The sequence below is a fragment of the Poecilia latipinna genome, unplaced genomic scaffold (genome assembly GCF_001443285.1).
Source record: "Poecilia latipinna isolate Pla-1442-1.1 unplaced genomic scaffold, P_latipinna-1.0 Scaffold996, whole genome shotgun sequence".
In the NCBI taxonomy this organism is placed as follows: Eukaryota; Metazoa; Chordata; class Actinopteri; order Cyprinodontiformes; family Poeciliidae; genus Poecilia; species Poecilia latipinna.
In genome coordinates this window covers 241,377-248,431 of record NW_015113612.1, presented here as the reverse complement: position 1 = coordinate 248,431, position 7,055 = coordinate 241,377, and positions in this window count along the sequence as shown.

Genomic DNA, 7,055 nt, shown 5'->3' with positions numbered 1-7,055 from the left:
CAAGTCGTCTGAAGCTGATACTTAACTATCATACATTATAAGTCATCAACATCTGTTTGCAGCCATTATGTTGTTAATAGATGTTCAGGAATCAAGGCGCTGCTGCTCAGTTTGTGGGCTGTATTAATTGTATTAATTAGTTATTAATTGTCTGCTATTGCGCAATAGCCAGCCCCACCTAAACTCTCTCACATCTCACGGACTGACTATTGACCAGCTCTCCAGTTAATGGGTCCGTAAAGTCTCTAGTTCCTAGGGCTTTTACTCCATGCATAGTCTAGAAAACATTCTGTTTAAGCTGGTGGCGGAAGGACTCGTCTAGCTTCTGACTGCCTACGATTCCAAAAGTTATCACCCTTTTCAATTAAGGCAATTAACCTACTACCTCTCAAGGTTACTGTTAGTTTGCGATCAAAAAGAAACCAGACTGGAACCAGCAGTTTTAGAGCTCTCAATATTTTTTCTTTTAACTTCAGTTTCACACACCTATTAGGGAGGGGGTAAATCCCTCACAGTCACCTAACCACAATAATCACTTTTGTTAACCGCAGCTCTCTCCCTTATAATAACGAGCACTTGTTGCAGACTAGATAAAGTTTAGTCGCTCGGCTTGAACCCCAGGGTGATTATTTACTCATCGCCAAAGAAACCTATGGAGCCACCATTTTCCTAGAACCATGCACATAGACTTTACAATAATCAGAAGAAACATTAGTAATTCCGGACTCAGAATTAATTTCAATGTCCACAACCGTCAACAAAATTTCATATATATTTTTATTAGTAGCTTTAGCAGGGTTAAGTGACAGCAACTTATTTCAAAACGATTTACCGGTTACAATTAACAATATTTTTAGATATCAGATTAAAACCACATTATCTATCCCTTCCTTATCCTATCACTAGATTTTCTAAGAGGTTTTGGGAAGCAGTTGGACTCATACCCAGTGGATGTAATGTCCCTTGGCAACAGAAATTTCGACTTTCTTGGTCAGAATCTTGACTTGATGAGACAAAAATCCCCTGAAAATGAAACAAAGTAGATCCAGTCCTTTATATCCTTCAGACTCTTAGATCCCAAATCAATCAGTGGCCTTGGTCAGATGACATTTTTTAAATATCAATAATCTTTCATTGAGTTTATGTTCATTTAATTACATTCTGAAGCACAGCGTTAAATGAAATTCACAAAAGGTTTTGGAAGCTTCTGGAAGTGTAAAATTTAATTTGCTGGAGTTTTAGTGCTTTTACAAGAGATCTCTTTTTATCAGCAAGATTGAAATGTCCTAATAAAGTTTTTCTGTGTGTGTGCGTGGGCGTGTGTGTGTTGTGTTTATGTCGTCTTGTTCCTCTATTAGCTCCTCAGAAAAACTCTTCAACCATCCTTTCATCCTTTGAAGGTGTGAATAAAATCCACCATGAGGCGCTGCTGCTGGCAGCAAATCATTAAGCTCAGAAGAAGTGAGCTTTTTAGCAGTTGAAATTGAAATATGTGTATACAAGGTCTGGTCATTCAATAACTCCAAGTACATAAAACACCCAGACGGATGAATAAAAGCAGAGCTGCATTTTAAATGTAGTGGTGCGTTTATAAAAATCTGGAAACATCTGGGAGGAAAATCATTGTGGAGTGAAAAATGGTTAAATCAGCAGATCTGACGGGATGAAGTTGATTCAGTTTGAGTCTCGCAAACCTATTTAGACATTTTATTAACATTAAAACCACAAACTTCAATGTATTATGTTAACATTTTACAAGATGAATCAGCAAAAATGTAGAGCATAACTGAAGTAGAGAGTGGACTCCTGGTATCTGTGGGGAAAGATGAAATTAGTAAGAAGTTAAAAATATAAAAATATTTATAAATAGATTTTGTTGTTAATGGGGAATATGTGAGACTGACCTTCACATTAACCTATGTAGACATGTGATTTATAACCCAGTGGGCCCCAGTATATACTGGGCTAAGGACCACTGACCTGTGAATATTTAATAAGCATCTAATGCAATAACAAAATGAAGGGCGCTTCCTGATTGCCTCTTTTGAAAGCACCACCCAATAAGCATATGAAGTAGAATTGGTGCTTCAGATTTACAAGCTGCAATTAATATCAAATATTTGAATTCAGCAAATACGTAAACTAATTCCACAGAAGAAATAAATAATAATAAAAAAAAATAATATGTGATTTTAGTTAACACTCAGCTCCAAAAAGTCAAAGTCATCGGACCAAGTTGGAAAGAACAGGAACCTGGAACTCCACCATGGGAAGGGAAAGGTTCCTCCACAAGCCGTCCTCCGGATCAAATATGGCCGCCTTGCATTTCAAACGCAGAGACAAGCTTCATTTTTCAGGCGATGGCTACTGCAGCATGCAAGCTATCCAGCAGTGATAGACATTAGAATTAGGAAAACCCAACATTTTAAACTTAAAGGTCAAAATTCCCATGAGGAATTCATTCTTTCATGGAGAAACTTTTACACCCTTTGACTGAACAAACTGACCTCCAACCAAGTGAAACAAAAAAAAAGTTTATAGAATGTAGCATTGTTGTCTAAAACCTTTTGGATTTTGGAGGAAATCAGCTGACAGCTCCTTTGTGCAGCAGCTTTCTGATAAAAGTGCAGCTCATATTTCATTCTGTTTGGTGAAAACAAAACACTGATATACTCTGTGTGGAGTCTTCCTAATAGAAAGTCAGTGACATCTGAATCTCCTGCATGTGTTGATGTGTGTGTGTGTGTGCATGTGTGTGTGTGTGTGTGAGAGTGTGTGTCTCTTCACACAGTTTCTTTTGTCTGTTTTCATGTGAACATCCCCATGATGAAACACCAGCAGGTTGGAGCGTCTGAATGGCTCTCTGCCTCTCCTCCCCTCTCACTGGAAATCAAACGTTGTTTGTTGAACAAAGGCCAAATTAATGGCAGCCTGGAGTCGTCTACTCTTGGGCTTAAAATTACACAAACAAGTCATATTTTCTTCTAGCTTTGATAAATGATTTATTTATTTATTTTTGTAATTAGCACGAAAGACCAGCTATATTCCATATCAAATCAAATACAGTGGCATCTGGTGGTGATACCCTTTCAGCCTGTGATTCTTTATTGTTTGGTCTTTTAGTTTCAGATATTTTCTGTCTTGATAATGTTTTGTTATGTTGCCATGTGGGTTCATTTATTTTCATCGAGTTTAGGATTTATTTTGTCAGACTAGTGTTTCTTCTTGTTTTCTGTTTAAGTTTCTTTTCCACTTGTATATTTTTCACTTCACCCTCAGCCTGCCTTTCCGCAACCCCTTCTCAGCTGTTAATCATTTCCTCATTTGTCACCACCTGTTCCTTTTCCCCAGCTGAGCTTAATTAGCTCATCTTTGTCATTCCCACCTTTCCTCAGTAGCTCCCTGGTTCCCATCAGCTGTGTTTCCATTATAAATGTGCGCAAAGTTGTTTTTTTAACTCTATTCCACTAATGTAAAAAAAAAACCCACATTTTTTGCAGTTGGGGTATTTCCATTAAGTAAGAAACACAATTAATATCACACATGAATACATTTGTTTACACAATATAAGTCCTTAAAAAACATCATCCTCCTACCACTTCCTGCTATATTCTTCTTTGTGGTTTCTGCCAGTGGCAGCATCAGGTTGTTGACCTGATTGGCTGGCTCGTGTGATGCGAAAAAAGTTGCTTCCATTGTAATTTTGCGAAATAAACCAGTTTCAAAATGACAAAAAAATAAATAAAATAAAAAATCCTAGCTCCAAAACAGTTTATCAAAAAGATTAGTTTTTTTCTGAATTGACATATTTCCAGTAAGCAAATTTATTTATTTTGAATTATATGGTAGTGGAGACACAGATATTGTTTTTCACTGGCTCCTTCTGTTGCATTCCCTCTATGTTCCATGATTCTCAACCGTTGAGTTTCTCCATTCATCTGTGTATATTTCTTTATTTTTATCATAAAATACAAAGTGATTTTCCTCAGCTCTTACACCCTGCTACCTGAAACAACCAATACTTCTACATTGTTCCAAGCTTTGATTCACGGCAAACATGTTGGTATTTGCCCACGTTGTATTCACAGAGTAATAATAGTAATATTTAGCTGACATAAGGTTCTTTGTTTTTTAAAGAGAGGCCACAGGGAGCTAGCTGGAAGCCGCCGTCCTCCGGAGACCTCTATGAATCAAATGACCAAATGCTTCCTCCTTCAAGAGTTGGCCTGAGAGCCTGGCAGTGGTCAGGATTCCATTTGGAGCGGCCCCTCGACGCCTGTTATGAGACCAGATTTAGTTTCACCATATGATTTGAGACTATCACTAGCACTTTCAGGATAATGAGTCTATTTCCTTAATATATTTTCAGTGAAGGATGGCTGCCAGAATGAGAATGTGGACAATGGCGGTGAAACGTGAGAGGAATTTCTATCTCTCGATTCAGCTCTGAAAACGTCCAATAGTGAATAAAGCAAGTTGGCTTGAATATGTGCAGTTTGGTGTTAAAGTTGTAAATTCTCTATTGGTTCACACCTGCTAGTTATAATTTAGAGGGATTTGTTTCTTATTCATTTCTCCAGTGCTGCAGAGTTGCAGTGGGTGGATTATTAAATTGCTACTCATGTTAAAATTTTCAGAAACAATGTCTCTGACTCCTATGAAGAAAAAATACATATTTTTAAAAAAGCATTTCTTGGTCTACTTGTAAAATGCAATCAGAACTTATTTTCAGTGAAGAGCCCTCATTTTGATTATTCATCATGTAATTACTACATAATGAATAATCATGTAATAATGATGATTACTCATCATTGGAAATGTAAAGATGCTAATAATGATGATTACTCATCATTATTACATGATGTAATAATTAATGATGATTATTTTTCAACTTGCTCTATAGTTGGTTCCACACAACCAAACACAGATGAACAGGAAGCATTTCAGCCTGACTGATTTTTTCTGCTTTAGCTGTTTTCCCTCTTTGACAATTCTATAACAACTTTAGATGCTGTATTTGTCTGTATCTTGTTCTCGACTGTCCGTATTTTATTTTTGTTCTTGTTCGAAATGAAGTTGTTGGCAAAACTAGTGAGAGAAAGAAAGGAGAGGAAACAAAACTGTCTTCAGGCACTTCAAAATAAGAGCATGAACAGAATGCCAACTACCTAAAGAATTCTTAGCCGTCAATAACCAAAACTTCAGACTCCAGCGTAGATGTCACATTTAGTAACTTTGTAAATTAGCTTTTTAGAATTTATCAAGAGAAATTCATTTGGGGGAAGCTAAGTGCGCTAAACATTTTCAAGGTTAACAAACACGTTAATCTGTTTCCTCGGATTACAGAATAGTTTACCACAAGTTTTGTAGATCCTCAAGGTGGATTCAGCCAGATTTGTCGACATTTTACATTTCCTCTCTGTGCCGTAATGGAGCTCACTTTTTTTGTTGAAAATGGTTGTCTAACCCTTCCTTGACGTAGCAAACATTTCTTCTGTACAGTAACTGCTGTTGAATTTCTATCTTGGTTTGTTGTTGGTGCAGAGCTGTAGCTAGATGCTCCTGGATGCTACTTCCCCACTTAAAACCAATGGAGTTTTTACACATCTCTTTTCCACTTTGCATTCATATTCATGGATTCATACTAGTTTTTGTTTTTTTGTTATAAGTTTCAGATAGAGTTACAGCTCATAATTTTTTTCATTGTCTATCTGTCCAGTGGTTGCTGTTATAAATGCTGGAGCTCCTTTGCAAACTGAATTATTTTCATATCGCCGGTCAGCATGGGCAGCATATTATGTAAAAATCAGATTATACACTTTCACTGCTTAACTTGGTGCTTTACTTTATTCACTGAGTGTATTTAAATCCCACAAGATGCCTCCAAGAACCTGTTAAGATGCTAATTTTTAGGAAAATGTACTTTAATATTAAGTTTTGCAGAACAGCCTATATATGAAGTTGATCTGTTTTGGGATTTTAGTTCTAAGAATTGTCTGAATAAAAAGGAGGAATTAGTGCTTTAAGTTAATGAGCTTTATTTCAACCTTGATTTCAGAATATGAATTAAGATGTAGGGAGGAACATGGAAAACACCAGGCAGAAGGATCATCATTCATGGTATTTAAGAAGTTTTTGAAAACATCCTTTTAAATTTGATTAAACTACGCACTATGAAAGTGAATCAGTTCAGTTTTTGTCACTGCTGAGAGAAAGTCATGTAGTTCATTTCCAACTTGTTTGTCAGTGATTCTTGAGAATAGGGACAAAATGGGTTTTAATTTTCCCATATTTTTTTTTAATTATTATTATGCAAATATGACAAATAATGTTTAGGAAATGTAAAGATGCTCAGGTACAGGCTCCCAGTTGCAACATTTTTTTTTTAAATTACATTTTTAATTGACCTGACCCAGAACTTTGTCATCACCATCTGACAAAAATAAATATAAAATGATTTTTAAAATACCCTATTAGTGATATTTTTACTCATTTTACAGACAAATGCTTCTCAAGAAACAAAATAAATATTATTTAAAACAAAAAACAACAAAAAGTCCATCTGACGGAGTTGACTGCATGACGGAGCTGACACAAAACTGAAGGTGGTGACAAACTAGTGAGTAAAATGAAAAACTTGATACATGTGAAATAATGCAATTCATGTAAAATACATTAAAATAAATTAATTGCACATTTAAGTAAGATTTGACAACAATTTCACTGAAAGAGTCACAAAAACTCTTAACGGAGTTGACATCTGACGGAGTTGACGAAATGCCAAACTACCTCAATTTATAGGATGTTATTCTGAAGCAGGCCATATCGCAGCTCATCAGATCCATTAAATCTTTACAGTTTACCAAAAATTAAGCTTTTATTTAACAAAATTTCATCAAAGTTTTGTAAATTGTCAGTTATGGTGTTGACACATCATGGTTGTGACAAACAACTTAGGAATAACATAAGCTAACCAGAGCTAACTAGCCCTCTTAGTAAAGGAAGAGAAAGGAAGTGGTCCTCAGAAGTTTTGGTGCCCCCCAATAATGCCTGAT